The sequence below is a fragment of the Chiloscyllium punctatum genome, chromosome 17 (genome assembly GCF_047496795.1).
Source record: "Chiloscyllium punctatum isolate Juve2018m chromosome 17, sChiPun1.3, whole genome shotgun sequence".
Lineage (NCBI taxonomy): Eukaryota > Metazoa > Chordata > Chondrichthyes > Orectolobiformes > Hemiscylliidae > Chiloscyllium > Chiloscyllium punctatum.
Window position 1 is genome coordinate 99,199,471 of NC_092755.1, and position 14,294 is coordinate 99,213,764.

The window sequence follows — 14,294 nt, forward strand, 5'->3', positions numbered from 1 at the left end:
TGGCGATGAGTAACAGACAGCACAAAGGTCTCCACCTTGATTCTTAGATGGTGCAAGAATTGCAAGATCCTTGTAAATGATGAAGGTCATTGAACCCATCACAACATTTGAGGTCTTGACTTTGTCTGTCCTGGTGAGATCATTATGGTTCCGCCCACATTGCAGTCACATTTGCTGGAAAAGTCAGATGGTGTTGAAAACTGTGGCAACTCCAGCCTCTTCTGACCCTATAACGACCTTAGGATCTCAGACACCTTTGGTTGACTTTTCTCATGGGCTTTCGAAGCTTGACATCAGGAACAATTCCTGAGACCCACTTGTCAGGAACCAGACACAACATTATTTTCTTGGATGGAGCCTTCCAATTGGCCACCTCAGAGATCTAACAGAACCCTCATTGTTGCTGGCCCAGTAGGGGTCCATCAGTTTGAGAGTCTTGGAATCCCTAACGGGAGAGGTATACACTGATGAAGCAGTTTTGAGAATGTGAGCGAGCCTTAAAATTGAAGGCACACTCAGAGATGTAAAAATAATAAAATATTTCAGTGTGAGGGGATCCTCGGGTCACAGAGGGAAGCATCTTTGGCTTGATCATTGGGAGGATGGGACAAGCCTTTCTGTCTGCTGCTCTCTTTTTTTGGGATTTTGAGCGTCCAGTTACAGCCACACAGCTTGTCATGGGCAGGTCACCTCCTGATGCAATGTGTCACAGATGCTGCAGAATAACTGCTGGATATGGCCTTTCCTACTTTAATGGTCTATTCTCCTCTGTGTTCAAGGCAAGTCTAGTTTTTCCACGTCACCATCAGGAGCACAACTGGTATGTATCTCAATTTGCCTCTACCTCCTATCTTCCAAGCCTTCCTGCCTCATTTCCTCCCAACAGGGAACATGACATTTCTGACCTTTGCAACCATCACCAGATGGGCCTTAGCTGTATCTGCTGACACATTTTTGAAAGCAATGGGTTCTGCTTGTCCCCAAAACACACTGCGAAGTGAGTAGGTGTAATCCAAAGGGTTTGTGATTTTTATATGAAGCAGTCAAACTGTCTCCCTTTCTGAAAAATCCATTTCATAAAATATTTTCCCTAAGGTTCATGAACTGAATTTCAGGTACTGGACTTATGTGTCACTCAATTAGATATTTAAATAATTCTTCAAATCAAAAAATTGTACAATGCAGAGGAGGCCATTCAGCTGCCTTTCCTATGTTAGCCCTTTGAAAGAGTGCCTGTGTAATCCTATTCAACTTATTTTTTGGTACGTGTATGGAATGAGCTGCCAGAGGAAGTGGTGGGGGCTGGTACAACTGCAACATTTAAGAGGCATCTGGATGGGTATATGAATAGGAAGGGTTTGGGGGGATTTGGGTTGGGTGCTGGCAGGTGGGACTAGATTGGGTTGGGATATCTGGTTGGCATGGACAGGTTGGACAGCAGGGTCTGTTTCCATGCTGTACATCTCTATGAATCTATGACTCTATAAGCATGCATCCAATTTCCTTTGAAAGCTACATTTGAGTCTTCTATCTTTTCAGACAATTCCAGATCACTGTAACTTTACTGCAAAACTTAAAAATTTCCTCATGGACCAATCCCAACATTTTTGTCAATAATCATAAACCTGAATTCTGGGAAATTCTGACCAATATCTAAGCTTAAACCATAACCATAAACCAATCTAATTGCCTTCTCATTGTCATATTTCTTCTCAGGGAAACTTGTTGCCTGCACAATTATCTTCTATATTTTCACTAATAGTTGATTGGCTATAATGAGTTTTTCATCATCCTGATGATGTGAAAGGTGCTACATAAATACAAATTCCATCCTTAGCAAATGTTTAGATGTATTTGGTATGCTCTTAGAGCACTCTAGTCTTCTGGTTAATTCAATAAGACAGAGTCAGGAAACAAACATTGCCCCACTATCTAATTGCGACTAAATTTAAAGAAAAATCCATTGAATGCAATGTGTCTGAATATCAGGTGAGATATAGTTTTATACTTTCCCAATTTAAAAATGGGGATTAAGCATTTGTCAGGCTTTGCCAAGGCTCGAGCAAATATTGCAAGAGAACCTCAGTCAAGTATGAATTGAAAGGAAACCCAATGGGTACAATGAAGTATGTTGGGAATTGACAGTTGGTACAGTACCTGTACTTACCTTCATCTTAAGGGTTGGACCAGCCAATGTGCATGAGATGATCCTAAAGAGGTTTGCACTGTTTAATATTCCAAGGAGCCCTCTCAAAAGGCCAGTGTTCTGCATTGCCAATTATAAGGTGGCAGTCAGATTCAGTAGGACACAAGTGGCACCTGAGAGTCTGTAGGGAACCTTGCCACATGGATCCCGCACTCTATGCACCTGATGCCTTCCTTATGCAAGGAAATTGATGAACACATAGATTTTTTTCAAACAAAGCCATTGTCATTGTGACCCACTGGCTGAGTGATTTGTCATTATGTCATCTTTATGCAGCTTGGAAGGATTCAGTTACATAGTTTTAACGCAGTAGTGACCTTAACGCTCTCGGAATGCGGCATTAGATTGGATTCCCTACAGTATGGAAACAGACCATTTGGCCCAAAATGTCCACACTGACCCTCCGGAGTAATCTACCCAGACCCATTTCCCTCTGACTAATGCACTGAACACCACCCAGACCCATTTCCATCTGACTAATGCACCTAATTTAGCATGGCCAATTCACCTAACCTGCACATCTTTGTACTGTGGAAGGAAACCAGAGCACCCAGAGGAAACCCATGCAGACACAGGGAGAATGTGTCTCCACAGACAATCGCCTGAGGCTGGAATCGAACCCGGGTGCCTGGTGCTGTGAAGCATCAGTGCTAACTGAAAAGCCACCATGCCACCCCTGATAGGTAATTTCCAAGATAGGCAATAATTAACTAGTAATGCCAAAGATGTTTTCTTTGAAGTGTCAGGTAGGACTACCTAGTCCAGTGAATGCCTATACGAGGCTACTGATAAATGTGTACATACATTGCCTGTCCCTTTCAAAACTGTATATTTGTTATCTAAATCATACTGGAAAGCCATGATACTGTAACATCAGCTGAAGTCTCTATGGAGTATCAATGAAGTCTTTATGGATAGAACATACAGTGAGGTGGTTGCAGAACAGGGAATGAATTAATGAATTTTGAGAAGGATTGTAGCTCAGGTTGAGGTTCTGGATGTAAGTTTTCCCACTGAGCTGGAAGCTGGACAAACAGGCAGAAAACTAGCCACCAGGATACATGAGTATCAACGAGTTACAAAAAGACTTGACCCACTCTAACTAGTATCCTGACATATAGATGGGGAAGGACACCACTTCGACTGGGACAACACATTCATCCTAGGACAAGCCAAAGAGAGACATGCACAAGAATTCCAAGAAGCATGGCATTCCAACCAGTCTATCAACAGACACATCAATTTGAACCCCATTTACAACCCTCTGAGACAAAGAACAGGAAATGACATCACCACATGGAATGATACCACCACAGAAAATGGTATCACCAACCCAAGGAAGCCTGAAAACATAAATAAAAAGTGGGTTGCAAACACCAGTGCTTCACCGGTGGCTCACTGACGATGTTACCTAATATGGTGACAAAATGTTTCAAAACGAACTTCCAACTTAGCGAGCAAACTTACATCCAGGGAAGGAATGCTTAGGCGGAAAGGGAAAGACCGTGTAAAAGCATCGGGACAACCAGGCAGATGGTGAGAAACCTTTTGGGGTCATCTCCCTCTCAAACCTAATTTCTGTATTCGATACCATTGGGGCTCCTCAGGGGAATGCAGAGTCAGTCAAGTCCATGGTGCCAGGACTGGCTCAGCTGCACAGGGGAGGAAGATAAAGAAAAACAAATGAGAGCAGGACATTTTGAAGGGTGAGGGAGAACAACCAGAGGTCATGGGAAATGTCTGTACCAAGGGCATAGGTGAAAGGAGGGATGAGAATCCCAGGCAGAATGTAGGGAGCTAGAAAATAAATTATAAAGAAAGATATCACAGGTAGTAATTTTGGTACCACATGCTGTTGAGATTCGAAAAGAGACTGGTTGAATGTGTGGCTGGAGGAATGGTACAAGAGATTAGAATCTGGATTCTTGACCAATTCTGGGGAAAATGCAACCTGTCCAAGCTGGGTGCACCCAACAGGACTATGTTCAACATCCTCACAGGAACATTCACCAGTATTTTGGGGAAGGGTTTATACAGGAATGGCAAGGGGATGAGAATCTGAGTGGGGAAAGAAGAGTGAGGAAGACAAAGATGGAAATAGAAGTCAGGATTGTAGAAAGCAAAACGGGAAGACAGAGGAAACGAAGCCTTACAACAAAGAGGGCTGGAATGCAGAAATGATGTAAACATGTTAAAAGGACAACTATAATGTTACTATACATAATAACACGGAGCATTCACAGTAAGGTAGAAGAATTAACAATATGAATAGTCATCAATGGATTGCAAATAATTGCAAGTACAGAGATGTGGCTAAAGAGTGACCCAAGATGGAAGCTGAACATCCAATGATATTCAATCTTTCGAAAAGAAGGTGGGTTGACATTGTTAGTGAAAGATGAAATCAGTGCACTGGTGAGAAAGGATATTGATAGCGGAAATCTAGAGGTGGAATCAGCTGAGGTGCACCAAAGGGTCGAAAATGTGAGTGGGAATTGTCTGTGTATAATAGTGGTAAGGTAGTAGATGGCAGTTAGCAGGACAGTAGGGATCCATCTAACAAGGTGCTTCAGTGAACATGCATGATTCTAATGTATGCACAGTATAGACTGGGCAAACCACATTTACATTAATACTGTGATGGATGAATTCCTGGACAAGAAGAGTTTGTAGACCATATATTGGGAACCAACTAGGGAACCAGCTTTCCCAGATTTGGTTTTGTGCAATGAGAATTAGTTTATCAGTAAGCTTTTTGTAAGTATTACTTCAGGAAAAGTAACCATAACACAATGGAATTCTTCACTGGGATAGAAAGTGAAGTAGTCCAATCTGAAATTCAGGCCCCAAATCTAAACAAGGATACAGAAAAGGTCTGAAGGGAGATTGGTGACATTAGACCCAATAATTTAATTATGAAGCATAATATTGGATAGGCAATAGTTCATATTTAAGTATCGAATACATACATTACAGCAGTTGTAGTTTAATTTCAGGTGAAACAACATTGCAGGAAAAGTGGCTTAACCATGGTCAACAAAAAAAGGAATGAAGTATAGTGTAGACTGTAAACAGGAGTCACATAAAGTTACTAGAAAAAAGTAGCAAACCTGAGGACTGGGAGCAGTTTAAAATTCAGCAAAGAAGGTTGAAAAGGATGATTATGAGGGGGAATAAAGAGTATGAGAATAAACTTGCAAGGACCATAGAAACAACAGTAGGAACTTGGATAAGTATGCAAAAGGAAAGTTTAATGAAACAAAATATATTCCCATTTACAGTCCAAAACAACAGAATTAGAGTCATAGAGTCATAGAGATGTACAGCACGGAAACAGACCCTTCAGTCCAACTTGTCCATGCTGACCAGCTATCCCAACTCAATCTAGTTCCACCTGCCAGCACCTGGCCCATATCACTCCAAACCCTTCCTATTCATACATCCATCCAGATGCCTTTTAAATGTTGCAATTGTACCAGGCTCCACCACTTCCTCTGGCAGCTCACTCCATACACGTTCCATCCTCCACATGAAAAAGTTGCCCTTAGGTCTCTTTTATATCTTTCCTCTCTCACCACCCCAGGGAACAGACTTTGTCTATTTACCTTGTCCATGCCATTCAATATTTTGTAACCCTCTATAAGGTCATCCCTCAACCTCCGACGCTCCAGGGAAAACAGCCCCAGCCTGTTCAGCCTCTCCCTATAGCTCAAATCCTCCAACCCTGGCAACATCCTTGTGAATCTTTTCTGAACCTTTTCAAGTTTCACAACATCTTTCCGATAGGAAGGAGACCAGAACTGCACACAATATTCCAATAATGGCATAACCAATGTCCTGTACAGCCGCAACATGACCTCCCAACTCCTGTACTCAATACTCTGAACAATAAAGGAAAGCATACCAAACACCTTCTTCACTATTCTGTCTATCTGCGACTCCACTTTCAAGGAGCTATGAACCTGCACTCCAAGATCTCTTTGTTCAGCAATATTCCCTAGGGCCTTACCATTAAGTATATAAGTCCTGCTAAGATTTGCTTTCCCAAAATGCAACACCTCACGTTTATCTAAATTAATCTCCATCTGCCACTTCTTAGCCCATTGTCTCATCTGATCAAGATCCCGTTATAATCTGAGGTAACCTTCTTTGCTGTCCTATATACCTCCAAGTTTGGTGTCACCTGCAAACTTATTAACTATACCTCTTATGCTCACATCCAAATCATTTATATAAATGATGAAAAGTAGTGGACCCAGCACCGATCCTTCTGGTATTCCACTGGTCACAGGCCTCCAGTCTGAAAAACAACCATCCACAAATCACCCTCTGGGCGGCACGGTGGCACAGTGGTTAGCACTGCTGCCTCACAGCTCCAGAGACCCGGGTTCAATTCCCGCCTCAGGCGACTGACTGTGTGGAGTTTGCACGTTCTCCCTGTGTCTGCGTGGGTTTCCTCCGGGTGCTCCGGTTTCCTCCCACAGTCACAAAGATGTGCAGGTTAGGTGAATTGGCCATGATAAATTGCCCGTAGTGTTAGGTAAGGGGTAGACGTAGGGGTATGGGTGGGTTGCGCTTCGGCGGGGCGGTGTGGACTTGTTGGGCCGAAGGGCCTGTTTCCACACTGTAAGTAATCTAATCTAATCTAATCTAAATCACCCTCTGTCTTCTACTTTTGAGCCAGTCCTGTATCCAAATGGCTAGTTCTCCCTCCATGAGATCTAACCTTTTTTAACGAGTCTCCCTTAGGGAACCTTGTCGAATGTCTTACTGAAGTCCATATAGTTCATTTCTTCAATCCTCTTTGTTACTTCTTCAAAAAACTTAATCAAGTTTGTGAGACAAGATTTCCCATGCATAAAGCCATGTTGACTATCTCTAGTCAGTCCTTGCCTTTCCAAATACATGTACATCCTGTCCCTCAGGATTCCCTCCAACAACTTGCCCACCACTAACGTCAGGCTCACTGGGCTATAGTTCCCTGGCTTGTCCTTACTACCTTTCGTAAACAGTGGCACCACGTTAGCCAACCTCCAGACTTCCAGCACCTCACCTGTGACTATCGATGATACAAATAGCTCAGCAAGAGGCCCAGCAATCACTTCCCTAGCTTCCCCCAGAATTCCAGAATACACTTGATTTATCCACTTTTATGCATTTCAAGACATCCAGCATTTCCTCCTCTGTAAGATGGACATTTTTCAAGATGTCACCATCTATTTCTTTACATTCTATATCTTCCATGTCCTTTTCCACAGTAAATACTGATGCAAAAAATTGATAATGAGAGCAATGAAATATTTGGACAATTGAACTTGAGCTTTATTTTCACAGAAGAAGACAAAAAAATAATTATCCAGATATGCTCGGAAAAAAGCAAGAATCTACTGGGAAAGAGGAATTAAAGGAGATTGGTATTAGTTATAAAATAGTGCTGGAAAGCTCCTCAGGGCCTGATAATCAAAATCCCATGGTATTGAAGCATGGAAATGGTCATGGGAATAATGCATTGGTATTCATCTTCCAATACTCTGTACATTCTGAACAGTCCATAAATTAGAGGGTGACAGATGTAAACACATAATTTAAAAAAAGGAGGTAGCAAACTGGGAATTACAGACCAGTTAGCCAAACTTCAGTAGCCGGAAAAATGCAGGACTCTAACATAAAAAATGTGATAACAGGCTGCTTATCAACAGAGTTATCAAAAAACAACATGGATCTATGAAAATGAAATTGTGTTTAACAAACCTGCTGGAATCTTCGAAGACATAATTAGTAGAACAGATGAAGGAGAAACAGTGGATGTGGCATATTTGGATTTTCAAAAAGCTTTTGATAGAATCCCACATAGAAGTTAGTGTGCAAAATCAAAGTCCATGAGATTGCTGGTAATATACTGACATGGATTGAAAATTGTTTAGGAGACAGGAAACAGTGAGTGAGAATAAATGGATCATTTTCAGGTTGGAAGGCAATGACAAGTGGGGTATCTATATCAATAATTTGGATGACGGAATCAAATGTAACATTTCCAAGTTTGTTGACAACACAAATGTTGGTTGGATTGTGAGTTGTGCAGAAGGTGTAAACAGGTTTTGAGCCGACTTAGACTAGAATATTATGTAATTACATAATTTGCGATAGTCTGGGAAATCTTCATGTACAAAGGGACCTGGGTGTCATTGTGAGGTGGTCACTGAAAGGAAGCATCATGTGCAGCAAGCTGTTAGAAAGGTAAAAGATATATTGGCCTCCATTGCAAGAGTTGAGCAAGGAACAATGAGGTCTTACTGCAGCTTTAGAGGGCCTTGGTGAGGTCACACCTGGATTATTGTGTGCAGTTTTGGTGTCTTGACCAAAGAAAATATACAGTTGACGTAGAGAGAGTGCAATGCAGGCTCACCAGATAGATTCCGAGGATGGTTTGTTGTATGAGGAGAGATTGTGTCAGATGGACTTGTATTCCAATGGAGTTTAAAAAAATGAAATGGGATTTCATAGAAATGTATGAAACTCTGACAGAGCTGGATTAACTCGATGCAGCAATGATGTTTCCCCTGACTTCACACTCTAGAACAAGGGGTGACAGTCTCAGGTTATGTAGCAGAGCAGTTTGAACTGCAATGAGAAATTTTTCACCCAGACAGTAGTGAAACTATGGAATTCTATACAATATAAGGCAGTGGAGGGTAATTCACTGTATATATTTAAGAAAGAAATAGATTTCTGGAGCCAAAAGATGTCAAAGGGTGTGGGGAGAGACAAGATGTTAAGACTGAGAATGAACTATGTTCATGTTGATTGGTGGAACAGGTGGAACTTGATGGGTCAATTAGCCTATTCCTGCTGTTAGTTTGTATGTTTGTATCGAGTACCATAGGAACCATCAAAGGGAAATTCCAAGCATAGCACTTAAATTTCTCTAAAATGGGACCAAGATTCCAATCTATCTGGTGATTGTGATAGTCATAGGGCATTTGATAGAAAAGTGTTTGCATTCATGGTCTTGTCATCCAGAAAGTTGGAGCCATGATCTGGAGATATGAGTTCAAATCACACCATTAAATCCAGTTTATTAAATAAAATCAGTCTAAGTAATGGTGACGATGAATCTACCAGATTATTTTCAAAACCCAGCATGTTCACTAAAGTTTTTTTCTGAAGGGAATATACTGTTCTATACTGGTTTGGCCTATATTTGACTCCAAACTTACAGCAATGTGAGTGACTCGTAATGACTGTCAGAGGGATGGGCAATGAATCCTGGCTTTGCAGTGACGTTCATACCTTTGAGTAAACTTAAAAAAATTAAAGCACCCCAAACATTGCCCAACAGAGAGACCAATTTTTCATTTCTTTACTCGGACAATTACCATAGCCTTTATCTTGTGACATCATATATTTTTGTTATCTAATCTCTCTTGCTTCCACTGTATCAAAATCCATTCCTTTTTGTTAATTTGCTGCCTACCCTTTCTCGCTCCTCAGATTTGCTGTTACATCTCCATGATTTTCCACTTGGGTTGAAAGGTCATTGATCTGAAACATTCGGCCTGATTTTAACCCTGACTATAAATGAATGGGGTTTTTAAGTGAGTTAAAATCTAATCCAAGCATTAATGCTGTCTTTCCATCCACAAATGCTGACTGACATGGTGAGGGTTTCCAAGAATTTTCTGCTAGCATTTCAGATTTCCGGGATTGGTTTAGTTGCTTATCAGACAGCTATGAGAGGTGCTTGGGAAAAACATAAACGCAGGAGAAGAAGGTCTCCACTTGTATGATGCTTTTCACGACTTTAGGATGTCCAAAAGAATTTTACAACCAGTGAAGAATTCTTAATGTTTATAAATGAAAGAAAGAAGAATTACAACGAACTGGTAATGATCGACATCCACTTTCACTATGTCACTGAAGTGACACTTCAGTGTCATTGATTAGGTGAATCTGATAACTACAGAAAGAAATTAGGTCAGCTGATCACAAGACAGAGTGATACTTTGCTGCAAAATACTTTATTCAGTATATACCAAACTGAGAAATGGTGTAAAACAAAAACAAACTGAATAACTGAGGCTCTAGGTCCTTTGCAACAGGCATGGATCTGGCTGGATCTGGTGTTTTTCCATTATCCCACATACCACAGCCACCAGAAAATTCACTAAAATAACTCCAGTAAAACCCTAAGACCTAACTTCCAAGAGGGCCAAAGTAGTCTTTTCTTTCTCAATGACTGCTCTGTTACAGAGAGATCTCTCTGTTTACAGATGGTGGTTAAAGGCCATCAGCACAGGGCTGCTTACAGCTGGGATGCAGCCTGGAGGACAGACTACAGCAACAGCTAAGGCTGGTTGGAGCGTGCCCAGCAGCCCCTCACTCCCAACCGTCCTGCTGTGGAGTATGTTAATTAAAGTCGCCATCAGGAGGCCCTGCTGTCTGAATAAGCTAAACATCAACTGCGACCTGTGAAAACATTCCCCACTACCAGAGGGGAAAAGCACACAGGCCAGCTCAGTGAGAGACAGGAGCTGCGGACAAACAGCAATAGGTAAAATAACAATGAGGATCATAGATGGCTGATTGCCTTTTAAACATTGCACCAGTTTATCCAAGACCTTCACTGAATTGTTACGTTGCTGAAAAATGCCAATCAGTCCATCATGTCTGCAGTTCCTGATGCCATGTTCAATGGCTGCAGCAATCTTACATGCTGAAATCTTTATTCCCTGAAAATAGGTAGCCATTGTTCCTGATCAGTGCCCTTGTCAGCGAAGAATGGGTATAGGCCAGCCTTCCAAGACAGCCAGTGTCTCGTTCGCTCGTGTTTAGTGTGTCATCCAGTGCAGGTATCTCTATTTCTCAATTGCAGTCTTCCAAGGTCGATAAACCCAAGTCAGTGATTTACTAGCTTCTACTGAGTGAGGTGTGCAATGTGAGGCCCTCGTCTCATCAGTGTTATATATCCTTGTGTCAGCCTCTTATGACATACCTCTCTGCATAATATAACATTATATTCCTATTATAATCGTGGATGCATCAAGGGCATAGCCTCAAATAAGGGGGAGCAGATTTAGGACTGAGTTGAGAAGGAAATTCTTCACCCAAAAGGTTGTCAAGCTGTGGAATTCCCTGCCCAGTGAAGTAGCTGAGGTCATCTTATTGAATGTTTTTAAGGCAAAGATAGGTTTTGTACAGTAAAGGAATTAAGTGTTATGGTGAGTGAGCAGATAAGTGGAGCTGAGTCCATGAAGAGATCAACAGTGACCTTATTGAATGGTGGAGCAGGCTTAATGCGCCATATGGTCTAGCCCTGCTCCTGTTGCTTATCATGTTATCAGAACTGATGTGTAATAAACTCCTGCCCCTAAGTAAGGAAGGGGAAGAAGCATTCAGGCTTCCTATCTTTGACCCCTGCAGGAAAATGGCTGTTAGCGAGATTTGGATGGTGGGGGGTGGGTGGGCCAAGAGATCGAGCTTGGTTGTGGGAACATACTCTCAGCCAGAAGGTAGCTGGGAGAGTTGAAGTCTAGGCTGTGTATGTTGTTGCTGTTTCCTAGGTCCCAGTTGGAATGAAACTCAGTAACAACCTGTCAGTGAGAGGAAGCCGGGAGCATGAGGATGAAAGCCCCTCATTAACGATAACTGTGCTCACTCCCCAAGGAGACTCTGATATTTGGTGGGAATGTTTGTGCTCAATATTGTTTTTAGTGAAAACATAACACACAGGGAATTCTGGGTAATGGCAAGGCAATGAAATGAAATAAAGTGTAAATAAACAGCTTCTAATATTTGTCAGGTTTTTTTTAGCAAAACAGTCCTGGCTCCTCCGGCATCACAATCCCAGTGGAAACACATTGTGTCCTGCAAGATCTCAAAGGACACAGCCTGTGGGAGACACAGCTAATATCACAAGATGATTCAGGATGCACAAGAACCATGAAAATATTTGAGGGTTTCACTGCTTGAAATAGATGCATATTTATGTAGTTTTTTTTCTTTTCTGAAGGTAGCTACTCTTCCTGCACTTTCAAAGTTTTCCCTCTTTCTCCAGTACCTAGCTCAAACCATCATTCTTCAAGGGACAGTCCAGATTATTCTATCGTGCCCTCCAGCATTCAGAAGAATAAATCTGGACTGATTATTTCTTTCTGTAGCCTGGACACTAAGACCTATTGAGACATCTACTATCACCACTCCTAGTTACAGTTAACAAGCTCAACTGAGACTGGGGTAGATATGAGGGGGTTGATATTCCAGTGGATGTATGACATAAACAGTACCTGAAACTCAATCTCACCATGCGATGCACAGATTCCTTTGTTGGATGAACAACACTTACACAGTTTGACACAAAATCCCACCAATTACAAGGAAAGTTATGGATTGACCCTTTTCTACACAATGGTCATTACATTATACCTTGACTTATTGAACACTGCAAGTTTAGAGTACATAAAATGAAAACACTACTTTAAGGAATTCATTCAGTCTGTTTCAAAATATCTCTCGAAGGGATGGCTTATTGGGTGAAGACATTGTGCAAGATTGTATTGGACTGCTTAGACCAAGGACACCCGACATTTGATTCTCACTGTCCTGATAAAAGTGTTGTCTTACGATGAGAGGTTGATTAAATTGAGCCTATATTCTTTGAGACTTAGAAACAAATGAGAAGTGATCCATCACAAGATTCTGAAAGGGGTTGACAGGGTAACTCTTACAATGAGAGGTTGTTTCTACTGAGAGGAATCTAGAATATGGGAGCACAGTCTCAGGATAAGGGGTCAACTACTTAAGACTGAGATGAAGTTAAATCATTTCTCTCAGATGGTGGTGAAACTTCACAATTGTCTAGTCCCAGAGAGTGGCTGACGTTTCTTTGTCGATAACATATTTAAGGCTGGATTAGATAAATCTCCAATCACTTGGAAAATCAAGGGAAATGAAAATGATAAGAAAAATGAGGTAGAATATCAGACATGATGATATGAAATTGCAGAGTAGGCATATTAAACACTATATTAAACACAAGTCTGCTGCTTCTTGTGTTTTTATGATCCGAAGGAGTGATCGGGATAAGTGGCCATTGGAAAACTTACAGAAGGAAGTCAATTACAGTACTGCTGCCCTCAGCTACTATTGGCTGACTTCCACTGGACAGTGCTCACGGTAAAAGTTTGTTTTGAGAAAGGGTTAGACCTGGCCATGATGGGCCCCATGAAATAAATAGCCTGTCTCAAGGGTCACTGAAGCACCTGCTCCCACCTCGATATTGGACCACCAGGACATCTTAAAACCTTATCGAAAACCGTAATGGAAGTGTTGTATTGAATGCCTGTTGGTGTTTTCGTTGTGATTGAGGATCTGGGTCATTCAATGCTCTCACCGTATCCTCTTTAATATCACATGCCTGGAAGCTCCTGATGTATGAAATTCAGTGAAAGGTTTCCGCAATGACAGACTGTGAGGAGGAAAGCAGCTTATTGATGTTAGATATTCTGATCTTGTTAACATGAGCTAAACCCACTAGGCAATGAATGATGGGATACACAAAAATAGCTCTATAAAGATGAATTGACCGTTAGCTGGAGTTAACTGCCTCAATGACAATTGCAGGGATGCCTGAGGTTTCAGCTTGTCACTACGTTAAACTAAGGTGCAGACAAAACGAAAAGTGATTTGACCTTTTTAGGAACATGATTTGTCAGGGCATGCCATGTCAGGGCTGACACTGGTATCCAGATTATGCAAGAGACACACATGAGCAGGAAAGAAAAGATCCCTGTTAGCCCATGTGTTCAATGCAGGTATGGATACTGACATGGAAAGAAATTCATGAGCCACATGGCACAAGGTTGAGTTGATTGACTTTTACATTGTCTGTCCTGTAAAGGAGCTGACATTGAGACATGCATATGTGCAGAAATTAAAACAAAATCAGACACATGCCACAATCCATCAAACTGAAGCAAAGTTTCCCCTATGATCTATGTGTCCTCTATGTATACATGCCGAACAGCTGGAAGTGAGTCACAGATGAGCCTTTCAATCCCAGACACATGCAAAGAATTCACTTTTAATGGAT